This window comes from Nannospalax galili, unplaced genomic scaffold, assembly GCF_000622305.1.
Source record: "Nannospalax galili isolate Female #2095 unplaced genomic scaffold, S.galili_v1.0 scaffold671, whole genome shotgun sequence".
In the NCBI taxonomy this organism is placed as follows: Eukaryota; Metazoa; Chordata; class Mammalia; order Rodentia; family Spalacidae; genus Nannospalax; species Nannospalax galili.
In genome coordinates this window covers 960,587-974,166 of record NW_008329133.1, presented here as the reverse complement: position 1 = coordinate 974,166, position 13,580 = coordinate 960,587, and positions in this window count along the sequence as shown.

Here is a 13,580-nt window from a genome sequence, read left to right as displayed (position 1 = left end):
CCCCACCTGAGAGCTATAGGCACCAGCCGCTCTCACATCCACCTACATGGATTCAGTGTACCTACCTCTTTCTCCATCTTGTGCTGAGCATGCCAACATCCACACTATAAGGAAGCTAGCACCCACGCTGGCTTCAAGTCACCTCCCAACAATCCTCCTTGCTTACCATTTTCTGAATCAAAATGGATAGAAGGCATAGCTGTGCTTTGGGAACTGTAGTACATGGCTGGCAACAGCATCTATTTTCCCACTTTTTCCATTTCAGAGTTTTTTTCAGGTGACTCCCATTCTTACCCTGATTTCCAGGGAGCCAGGGCATTTTCTTCTTCCTCTTTTCCTGGGTCAGAAGCCAGCTTGCTCTCTGTGTAACAAAGAGCTGATACACAAACCTGACTGTAGTCCCTTTCCCAGATACTGCCTCCAAATGTCATTATTTTATTTTATTTTATTTTTTATTTTACATTTTTTTTGCTCTGAAATGTGGCAAGTAGGCAATGCAGTCCTGGACCCAGTGTATTCTTCATCCTAGCCTTCACCTGGCTTTAACCTAGCATCTTCTTAATCAGACCTCTTCAGATTCAGAGCAGGCAATACTGTTTTCTGTGTAGTGGACAGAATCACACCACCTGCCTCCAAGATAATAAAGAGGTGAAGCTCGGGTGGAAAAGACTGATACTACACCGTGACGTAAACTCCTATCAGCCTATTGTGCAATGATATCTCTGTTACTAGGAGGCTTAAGTTCTCCATCAATCCAATGACACTTTAGCAGGAACACAGTTGTCTCTCCCTACCTCCCACTTTTTAATCCTTTCTGTTTCTGCTGGAAACACTAAAAGTATATTATCTCCTAGAATTTCTATTCCCTTTCTCCAGTTATCAGGATCAGTCTCTTGGGATAAACAGACACGTCGTCTCCTTTTTTCTCCCTTATTCCCCGAGACTCTCCATCTCCCCACTCCCCAAACCCTGATCTACACCTTCCCTTGTCCTATCCAGACACTGAAAAGACAGGGCTCAGGATGTGAGACTGAGAGTGAAAGAGAGAGATTTTTGCTCCTTCTTTTTGGTATTCTGTTCCTTATGGTTATTGTAATTCCCTTTTCTGTTGTTATCAGTCTAGATCCTGTTTGTCACTAGAGAATAGAAAAGAGCTTTTTTTTTTCTCATTTGAGAAGCAAGAGGTGGATAAAAGAGTTCATGCGGGTAAGCGAATAACTCAGCCACCTGTTTTTGCTGCTCAATGATAATACAAATATAGATCCTCTAAGCCGCCACTATTTTGGAAGTTTGAAATGTACAGAGCAGCTGGAGCTCCCCTAAGGGCCCCCTTGTGTATGTGAGAGGCTTTCCATGAAGTCAGCTATTGTGACACATAATGCCACAGTACAGAAACAACTCGGGTTTTCAGACTTTAAAAGCTTGTTACTGTTGATGAAAGAAATAGCTCTAACCTCAAAAGAACAAAAGAGATGGTTTATTCTGAAGCCAAATGTTAGTGAGCACGGTCCCAACAACACAGATTCAGGTTGCCCCAAATATCATGTTCCAACATGGTAAGTGTTCCATGAAATTTTACAGTAACAGAACAAAAAAATCATAAATCAAGACATTTCAAATACATTTTTGAGTACATCAGAGAGGTGAGTTACAGAAAAAAAGAAGGGAAATCTCAGTTATAGCCCTCAGATACTATTTGCAATCTTAGACTTTTGATTGGTGGAAACTAGGATCTGCTTGTACATTCCAAAGGATTTACCTAATGGTCACAAAGATGTTAACTCATACATAGAGGAAGGCAATAAATGTCTATTGAGAGGGCTAAAGATAACGCAAGATAATCTGGCTTTGGACTTCAGCATTCCAACCCCTCCACATCATAGAAATTCTAATCAGTCAATCAGCCTGTTTTAGTTTGTTTTTCTGTTGCTGTGATGAAACATTATGACCCAAAGCAATTTGCAGATGAAAAGGTTTTTTTTTTTTTTTTTTGGTTTATACTTCCAGATCACAATCCATCACCAAGAGAAGCCAAAGCAAAAAATTCAAGGCAAGAACCTTGAGCAGAAACAATGGTGGAATGCTGTTTGCTGGCTTGCTTCCTCTCTTGCTGTCTTCTAGCTTTCTTGTACAGTCCAGATCCACCTGCCTAGGGATAGTGCTGCCCACAGCCCAGCCCACTAACATAAATCATCAAGCAAGACAATTCCCCACAGACCAGTCTCTCCACTGAGGTTCCCTCTGATTAGGTAAATTTAGTTTGTGTCAAGCTGACAATAAAAAGCAATCAGTATTCAGCCTTTCTGGCACAGTTTCTTTTCAGGAATACTTGCTCACATTACAATGTCTTGGACTTCAATATTTATACCAATTTAACCTCTGCAATTGCTCTGTTTCCTAGTTCTTTGTCCTATATATCCTTCTTTTATTAACCTGTTCTAATTTTCTACCTAAAGGCCACTACTGCTTACCACCTTAGTGAAAAGTGCAGGTTAAGGAATTTGAAATTTACAATTTAAAGGACCCTCTATAAGTGAAGGGAATACTTAAAAGGTGTGGGTAAGGGATGAAAAAGTGACCAAGTGGTTAAGGTGGTGGACAATTAAAAGATATAGACAATGCAGATAGCTAGGTATGCATATTAACATTTATTTATAATGATAAATTATGATAAATGAAATATTTTGAACTTCTTAACTCATATAAAACATCATATAACATCATAACTCATACAAAACAATTTCCAAGAAAAAAATATATCTTTTAATTAGTTGCCCGGCACATCTCTAAATATTTCTTGCCCTAGAAAGTTTGACTTAGATCCTTTCTTCATATGATATTTTGGTGATATCACTCTCCCTTAAAAAAATTAAAAGATAATGCAGTCTTCCCTTGGCATTGATAGTCAATTGTTATTGAATTTTAAATCTTTCAGCTTTATAGCTCATTATTGGTGATAAGTGTATTATTCTATTATTATTTTCAAATTTTTATTATTGCCAAATTTGAGGAAACTACTATGAATCTCTATCAAGTTTTTAAAATATGTTTTAGGAGTTCAGAGCATTTCAAATTTTCTTGTGCAGATACTAATTCTAAATGTGTGCACGCATGCGTGTGTGTGTGTGTGTGTGTGTGTGTGTGTGTGTACATTTTCCTGGAGATGCAACCTAAAGCAGCTGTGTGTATGGTAAGCAAACACTCTACCATTAAGCTATGCCCCCATTCATAAATCCTAAATATTCTGAATACACATAATCCAGGTTGACATTGAAGTCTTTACTATTTTTATTTCTTTGATAGCTTAGTGAGTGTCAGTATTTCATGCCAAATCACCAGGAAATCAATGTAAGCCTGTGTAGATGTGATTGGGAAAAGCCACAGTTACAGATGGAGTAACGTATGCACAAGATTCCATTTTTGATAAATCATATGGTACTTATTGGCAGTAGTGGCCGCTTACATGAAAAAGAATTTAGAATCTGGTAGGGAGGTGGGAACTACTACAAATGCTGGCAAGGCCATCAGGATGATGATAGACCTTCAAGATTTTAAATTGTGGCATAAGGCTCATTATTGTTTACTAAGCAAAAGACAGGGAATAGTATATGGCAGTTAGGCTCACTAGCATTAGTGTTAGAAAATCCTAATTTGAATTCTAGGGCTTTCGCTTACTACCCTGTAATTACCCTAACTTATAGTTACTTAATTACACATGGGGAAGACTGAGAAACACATGAATAAATTATCTAACTAAACCTAAGCTAAAGGCAACACCAAATCAGTTTCCTCTTACCTTAATAGTCCCACATCATCTCACTAAAAACAGCAGAAAAGAAAGTTACAATAGAGACAGTCTTGAGTTGTGGGTACTACTGGGTATGACTGGCAAATTCCGTTTCATGTGGATAAAACTGAGATCTTCCTTTCCTTCTTGCTGCCTCCCATGGACATTTGTAGTTTGCTAACTGTAAAAAATGTAAGACATAACTATGCACTGTCCATTTATTTTCTGTTGCCATGTAAAAAAATATACCACATTCAGAGACTTCAAATAACATCCACTTATTTAGCTGATAGTTGGTTAAGTGAGAAGTCCAGGTATGATGTGCCTTGGCTCTCTGTTGAGGCTATTATAAAGTTAATGTCAATGTGTCGGGATGCTTGGGAAGCTTAGAGTGCTTTCTCAAAAGTTACATGACTGGCAGAATTCTGTTCCATGTGGGTAAATTGAGGCCTTACTTTCCTCTTGGCTCTATACCAGGGATCACTCTCAGCTCCTAGACATCATTCACATTCTTTATTAAGTTCCCTTAAACTTCAAAGCCAGCAGTGAAATATCCCCCTCACACTGAATCTTTTTCATGTTTTAAATTGTCCTTACTTAAGGAAGGGTGAGTCCTTTTAGAAGATAACATGTGTTTGTCAAGATCACATAGTAGTTATCCTTTGAACTTGATTTGGAGCCTTGATTATATCTAAAAAAAACTTTCCTTGCCTGCTATGTGATACAACCATGGACATGACACTTCATTATAGTCATGGGTTCCATCTAATATAGCTGAGTCCATTAGATAGCATCTCATATTTTGCCTTCTATAACCCTTTCTAGAGGCCTGTGAAAGTCAACATCTAGTTGCCTATACAAATCAAATGCCCCTGAAGCTTAAGCTCCATTACCTTCAGTGTATTTTCACTTCTTCATTACCCCAAGCCATTTAGCTTTTTACCAGTTCTCCTGTGTAACTGCTAATGGACTCCCAAACCTTAGTCCTCCATAATTGTGGATTAGTTATTGCTTACAATTTGAAGAGAAGTTACATGATGATTTGACCAGTACTATTTTTGTTTTGTTTTGCAGTGCTAAGGATAGAACTCAGGGCCTTGTGCATGCTAGGCAAGTGCTCCAACACTGAGATGGGGATGATAGATCTTCATGCTTGTGTTATTCAATACAATGTAGTCATAATGATTTCTAAAAAAAACACACACTGGAGTATTTCAGCCTGATATACCTTAAAGAAACAGTACATATCCACTAGAGACCTCTGGGAGGCTCACCATTACTGAATGCTTGCCATGTGATCTGCACGGAGATAGCTACTTCATGTAGGCATGGTGGCTACCCACACTTGTCCTCTTCACCAGTCTGTGAAATACAAATTCATAACAGGAATCTGAAGAAAATATTGTCCAATGGAGATTGGGATTTGCTAGCAAATGTTTCAAAAAAAGCATATAAATGACTAAATCTACTTTATTTCCTGATTTCATCTTCCTATTCTCAAAGCTTCAGAATCCAGCTTGAATCATAAATTCTAAGATTGTCATCCATTTTCCTCTGCTCCATCTGAAAGAGACCACCCTATCAATGTGACCCAAACATACTTCATTCACTTCCTGTCCGTATCCTTGCCTCTAGAATAAATAATTCCCCTAAGCTTGGCACAATAAAAAGTAAACATCACACAAACGATTTTCTTTTGGGGATATTTCAGAAGCATTAAAATAGACCACACATGCAGAACACCATTAGTAGCCAGTTCTATGATAACACAGGCATACTTGGGGATGCAGATAGCCTAGATCAAGCTACTGCAAAAAGACTTTTGCAGAACATTGTGGAGCCATTACTTTGTGTGTGTATCTGGTTTCATCATTGTGGGAGTACATACAGATCTTTAGTTGAAACACCTTCGACCTCTTCTCCCATTCCCTGTCATGCATCCTTAGCTATAAGTGCCTCAATTCCTTTCTAGTCATTCCAAAAACAGTCCTAAGACATTTCTTCTGCCTGACTGATCATGGGTGCAAAAAATTATCTTCCTGCTGAAGTAGATTATGGCCAGTCTTGTTACAGAAAGTCCCTAAGCTGGCGTGCATTGAAAACTTCCCAACACAGACAAGGGTACATATTTCAAGTTCTGCCACAGAAAAAGTTTTAGGTCAAGATCCCGGACCTCAGGCAATGGGGAAATGACTTAATAAGTAGCAGATGTGAGACCTGAAAGGATCAAGAATTAAAAAGCAATAAACCTAAGACAAGCCCTGGGTTCAGGCTCTAGCTCAGAAAAACAAGAAGACTTGTTTACAGTTCTCCCATTCCTCTGACCTGGTGATCATTTCATGGTACATAGACTACTGAGATTACTGAGCCACACCATCGTGACATACAGGACACATGAGGGCTTTATATGATTTGCATTGCATATTTGTTATATAGTAATTAATCAATCCAACACTAATTTGAACCCAGTCCAAACTAATTCAGACACATTCCTGAATTCAGACTAGATGTTGAACATTTATAAATATGTGTTTATACATGCTATAAGGACACAATTCCATTTTATTTTGGGAGAGGATACTGCTATGCACATCCTACACAAAGGGCATTATATTTAAAATCTACTTCTAGCCTCATTTACTGATGAGAAAACAGAAACAAAGATTAAATAAACTGCAAAGTTCACATAGAAAGAGGTTAGCCCAGGAACTCATGTCTGCGGATTACCAGCTATTCCTCTAGACAGTGTGACTAGCTTGTTTAATTAAGGAAGACATTACTCCCCACATTTTACCTTCTACCTTTTTTCTACAATAGTACTGGGGTGTTCTGCTAAAAGCTGCTCCCAATTAAATGAGCCCCAGCTACATTCCCACACAGCCAGAGTGGGCTGAACAGGTCTTTTCTGGAAGCAGGAACTGAAGGGATCAGAAGACAGGCAGGGCAGCCATGCAGAAAGGGGAGGATGTCAGCCCTAGGTAACTGCTGCTATGGCAACAGTCTCCGGGCCCAGACCCGAGCCCAGGGCTTTCTATGAGGGATTTGAGGAAGCTCAGTGTGGGTATCTTGTCCAGAGGTTCCTGTCATGGTGTCAGGAATGGAGCCTACCCTCCCTCTGTGTGCCCCCTAGATTTCACTTGGCAGGGCCTGACTACCTGGTCTCTCCAGATCCCAGGGTGCTCTGCTGCTGCCTCCTCTGCATTCTTCTCTAAAGGCACATTCTTTTCTAAATGGAACTTGCTGCTCTCAGACTGGCAGCTGTTGTTGACTGCTACAGGCCCTGTCCAGCCTTAGGCTCTCCTGTATTCTTCCTCCCCCAGCCTTGCCCCAGGGGATATGTTCAATGGTGAGAGCCTTTTTTTTAACCTCATCTTAGACCTAGATACATACATACATGCCTGCATACACACACGTACACAAGTACACAAATATATATGTACACAGATGCAGACACCTTGCCTATGTTCAGAGAAACAAAGACAAGGCTCTGAAGAAAGGTGGGATAGCAACTTGAGCTTTTGAAAATTCTTAGGCATAGGGATGATGCTCCATATCTGGGCTGAAGGGAGTCAGTAGAAGGATGGGGGTTGGGCAGGATTCATGTTATCATTCACTCATTGGAGGTTCTGGAGACATACATAAGAGCCTCCAACCTCTCTCTTTGCCTCTATTTATGGTCCCTTTCTCCATAACATGTAAATGAGGCTATGGTAGAAGCATGAATGAGGTGCTTTCCACGTCTCTCCACACTACCACAATCCTGAGGAAAGACTTCTCTTGGGAATGAAACAGTCTATTGGGTTAACGTGACCTCTGCAAACTGTCCTTTGCAAACTTGCCTATTTCCTTTATGTCTGCACAACAGTTCAAGTTCTAAAGAAAAGCTGCACTTAAATAATTAAAATATTAGCTGCTACAGTCAGGAATTCTAGAGAAAGGGACACGAAGAGCATTGGTCATAAGATATCCCAATTGGTATCCATCCTTCAGATTTAAGGACCCAGAACATCTGGTAACCTTCAGATAATATCAGGATGTTCTTCAGAAATGGACCATTGCCTGATAAACAAGTACTCTGGCACCAATTCAGCTATGGCTAAAATTCCACTCCCTTAAAAATTGCTATATAAGGTCTTCACTTGCAGTTGTTGGCCCAGGTGATCCTTAGGGTGATCATGCAACCATTTCTGGTCAGCTAGCTCATTGTAATAAAGTATTTTCCAGACTGGAGAGATGGCTCAGCTGTTAAGAATACATGCTGCTCTTGCAGAGGACCTGGGTTAAGTTTCCAGTACCCACATGATAGCTAACATCCATTCAGTTCCAGGGGATCTGACACCCTCTTTTGGCTTCCATGGGCACCGCATATATGTGGTACACTTACATACATGCGGGCAAAACATGCATACACACAGATAAACATAAAAATATAAAGTGTAAGTCTTTTCTCTACCACCACATCTCTCTACCAATTGACCTCTATCATTCGGTGAGATGACACAGCCTTTTGTGATTTATGTGGAGACATCCTCCAAATTGGCTGTTGCTATTTTTCCTGGAATCCAGATAAGCCCAAAGGAAAGTATTTCCTCTACGCTACCTTTTATCACCGGGCTCTACCACATCCTGCAGCTATTCTTCACATCAAGGACTGTGTAACTGACCCAGAATAACCAACCTCAGCTTGAAATGTGGGGCAACAGATGCTGGAGTAGAAGAGATAGCATTAGCTTCTTGGCTATGTGGTTCCAAAAACTTATTTAGTGAGTATTTGTTCTGATATGCGGATGAACAAGATACAACTGTCTTTGAGAAGTTTATCAACTTACAGAGGAAGTAGATGCTTAAAATAGTATTAACAGATAATAATAATAAAGTCTAAATTACTTTGTACTTTAGGAGCACCAGGAAAACACATCTAACTCAGCTTGCTTTGGTGACTGTTGGTGATTGATTGGGATTTTGCTGAACATAATAGGAGAGGATCTGCCGGACAGAAGCAAGACCCTGAGGAAAGGAAAGAGGTTTTGCCCCAAAGTCACCACTGGAGCACACCAAAGTCGAGCAATAATTTGGATGATAGATATTAATTACAGAGGTCACATTGGCAATGTACCATAAATACAATTTTTGACTCAATTATTCCACTTCTAGTCACCCATCCTGAAGAAATATACATATACAGGAGGAATAATCAAGAATGCCTATTGTATGAACAAAAGTGAATGCACAGACACATGCATGGCTTTTCAAGGTACAGAGAATTAGTGATGGTTGAGTGCTGAATCCTAAAAGCATATTTATACCACCTCCTTTAATGCTCAGTGACCATTGAGGAAGTGGGGGCAGAAAGAACTTAAGAGGCTGAAAGATAAGAAGGGTGGAGAGATGGCTCAGTGCTTAAGAGCACTTGCTGTTCTTCCAGAAGACTGGAGTTCTGTTTCTAGAACCCATGTTGGGTGGCTCACAACTGCCTGTAACTAGTTCCAGGAAATTCAATGTTTTCTTCTGACCTCTGTGGTCACCTGGGCACCTGTGCAGACATGCACACACACACACACACACACACACATACACACACACATACACACACAAATAAAATAAATCTTAAAAAATACTTCTAAAAAGAGTTGGTCAGACTATGAAATGCTGTCTTCTGGGCATGAAACAGTCAATGCAGCCATGACTTCATAATAGCTTTGGCTATATGCAATATATCTACACAAGACTAGGCTTATCAACAGCTAATCACAGATGAAGGAGGAGCCCATGCTACCCTTCCTTGATGTGCTATTGGCTACTAATGTATTCTAGGAGAGTGGCAGCCATTGTTTTCAGTTGTTTACCCACTGAGGAGCCCACCAGGTTCCAATGCAAAGTTCTAAACCCATGGTCACACAGATGATCCTGGTTAAACTCAGTAAAAAGGAAAATGGACATATGAAAGGAGATTGGAGGAAATGGGGGTGATTAATAAGGATTGGAGGGAGACTAGAGAGGGTAGGGGATTACAGTAATCACAATGCACTTTATACATGTATGATATTGCCAACTATCTCAATAAAAGTTAACAAAGTATTACTATTGTCACATGTAATATGTGCGTCAGTTACATATAAACTAGATTCATAGGTAACAACATGGTTATATTTCCAGGACACACTGTTGAGTGAGAAAAGGAATATTTCATTGGATGGAATACAGAAAATGAAATCTATTATGTAATGTCATTTAGACCCTATTTATATATATTTATATGTATAATAAATATAAATATACCATATCATTTATGAATATATTTTGTATATGACAAATAACATATGCATCCATGAATGTTTGCATAGATGTCTATAAATGTATATTGTTTCTTATGTGAATTAATCTTTGCACATTTTCCAGTGGGTGAGTACAGTTTTTTAAAAAATATCTGTAAATATGTAACATATGTTTTCTACATTTCATTTTAGTTTCTTTTGTGTCTTTTAATATTCCTTGTGATGCATATTTTTTAGACAAAGCCTCAATATGTAGCTCTGCCTGGCCTGGAACTCACTATGTAGACAGGGTTGGCCTCAAAATCACAGAGATCTTCTGGCCTCTGCCTCCCAAGACTAGGATTAGAGACGTGTACCAGCACACCTGGTGTTATGCATATTTTTAACTTTAAAGCTTCCAAAAAAGATAGAGGAGGAAAGATATGAAGAATGGCTGGCCAATGAATGCTATCTTACAGTTTAGCAGAAATAAGTTTCCATGTTCTACTGCACAGTAAGCTCACTACACTGTACTGTGTATTTCAGAATAAAGCTAGATGAAAGTATTTTGGATATTTTTGCCACAAATAAATGATAAATGTTTGAAAAGACAGGTATGTTTCCCACAATTTGAACATTATACAATGTATGCATGTGTTGAAACTTCACATGCTACCCTATAAATATGTATACTTTTTTATACTGTTGGGAAATTGCACCAAGGGACATGTGCATGCTAGGAAAGTGTTCTACCACTGCACTACATCCCCAGCCCCTGTACAATTTCTTAAAGAATTTTATGCTATTTTTTGTTTGTTTTGTTTTTGAGAGGGAGTCTAACTATGTAGCCCTGGCCGCTCTAGAACAGTCTATGTAGACAAGGCCAGTGTTGACAAAAGATCCACCTGCCTCTGCTGGCCAAGTGCTGGGATTAAAGGTGTGCACCACAATACCCAGGCCTATTATTTTAGTTTATTTGTGTGTGTGTGTGTGTGTGTGTGTGTGTGTGTGTGTGTGTCTGTGTGTCTGTGTGTCTGTGTGTATGCATGCGTGCGTGTGTATGAGTATGCCTACATGGGTGCAGATACCAGTAGAGGCCAGAAGAAGGTGTCAGATCCTGAAGCTGGACTTAAAGGTGATTATGAGCTGCCCAACATTGGTGCTGGGAACTGAACTCTGGTCATCTGCAACAGCAGTGTTCATACATGCTTTTAACCACTGAACCAATTCTCCAGCTCTCTCTTATACAATTTTTTTGTCAGTTACAAATACAAATTAAACTATTAAAATGTTTAGAATGTTTCTTTTATTTTTTTCTGATTGTAAAATCATGCTTACAACAAAAATAATTCAAACTATAAGATTGGGGCATAAAGATAGGGGAATGTTTGTAACTTCTGTGATCTAAAATAGACTCAGTAATAAGAGTAAGTGTAATACTTTAGAAGCAAGCAAGGTATGATTTGGTCATTTGACTTGAGAATCAGACTAATTTGAATTCACATACAGATTCCTCCAGTTACTGGCTTCTTGACTTGTGTAAGTCACTTAAACTTTCTGGATTTCAGGTTCCTTATCTAAGAAAATAATGACTTCCTCAAAGAGTAGTAAGAATTAACACAATTCCAAATACAAAGTAGCTGGCCCCAAATTGGCACTTGATCATTTTGAATTTTTTCGTTAAGCCTAGGCAAAGTTGGTCCTCTATCCTTTACCTTGTGCTTTGGGGAACCTGTTAATTCATGTGATCTTCAGGCATAGATCTCTGAGGACAATTTTATTTTTGTTATTGACATTGCCACCAAGAAGTTTAATGGCCAAGCAGATTAATGTCATGATACATATACAAATTGAAAAAAGATAAAGGAATAAACAAAATCCATGCTATAACAGTTACAGAATGTAACAAATATATAAAGGCACTTGAATTTAAAGCATAAATATGTAAAGAAATGTATTTGTTATGTAACGAAGTAAATTGATAGATTTCCTAAAAGGAAATGTACATATGCAATATAAGTACAATGTGCACATCAATATTATTAATGGTTTTCTTGGGATGGAGAGATGGCTCAGTGGTTAAGAGTACTGGCTGCTCTTGTAGAGGACCTGGGTTTGATTCCCAGGATCCACATGATGGCTAACATCTGTAAATCCAGTTCCAGGGGATCTGATGCCCTCTTCTGACCTCCACAGGCTTTGCTCAACACAAGTGCACTTACGTGCATGCAGGCAAAACACTCATACACATAAATAAAAATACTAAATATTTAAAAAAAACAATAGTTTTCTCTGTGTAAAAGAATATACATACAATTTATATCTTCTTGTGTTTCTCCATATTTCCAGATGTTTCCTAGTAGTAATATATAGCTTCTGCCTTGAGAGAAAAAATGAAAATAGTATATCACCATTTTTTAAGCATACCCATGTGCATATATTCATGCATACACTAATCTTGATAAGAAAATGAAAAATCACCTGTTTGCTGCTTCTTATGTCACCTCAACACCCTGGAAGAGCCTGACATTCACTTGAGTCTGGCATTAGTCAGTGTTGAGCCATTCTTGTCCCAAATATCAAGGCTGTATCACCCCATAGTTTGTTTTTCTCCTCTTTGTTTGTTAGCTATTTCCAATCAGCAATTTTGGATTTTATTGCCAAATGTTTTTATTTCCTTCCTTCCATTTTACCTTCCTTCCTTCCCTCTCTTCTCCCTCTTTTCTTCCCTCTTTCTATTTCTTGACAGGGTCTCATATAGCCCAGGCTGGCTTCAAATTTTCTATGTAGCCTAGGATTACCTTGAATTTTTGACCTTCCTACTTCCACCTCTCAAGTGCTTGGATGACAAGTGCAGCCCACAATACTCAATTTATGTTGTGCTATGGATCAAACCCAATGCTTCATGCATGCCAGGCAAGAAATGCTATTAACTGAGCTACATCTCTAGCCTCTTATTTCCTTTTCTAGATACACCCCCAAATAGGTATTGTTTTGATAGAGAAAGATTAAACCAAAAATTCACTTTTTAGGCATAGGTTATGTATCATCACACTCAATAGAATCCCACTTCTGTTTGAAAGAGGTCATAGAAAAGGATAGAAGGGCCAAGTATGGTGGCACAGTCTTATAATCCAAACACTTGGGAAACTGATGGAAGAGGATCTTGATTTTGCTGTCATCCTAGGCTACATACTGAGTATCAGAACTGTCTGGTCTATAGTGTGAGACACTATTGAAAAAGAAAGAAAAGGAAAGAAGGAGAGAAGGAAGGAAGGAAGGAGTAGAAGGATACATAATTGATTCTTCTTTTGTTCATTTAATTCAACACATAATCATAGGTTACTTGCTAGTGCCAGATACTACCAAACTGTAATCCATACACTCATTTAATATCTTTCCTAAACTCCAGGCACATATCTGTAAGGTTATTAGACATTGTTTGGAGCAAGGCAATCATGTGAAAGCAGACAAAAGGAAATCAGCAAGTTTAAATCAATTACTTTCTGAGCCCTAGAAAACTGCCATCTAAATTAAAG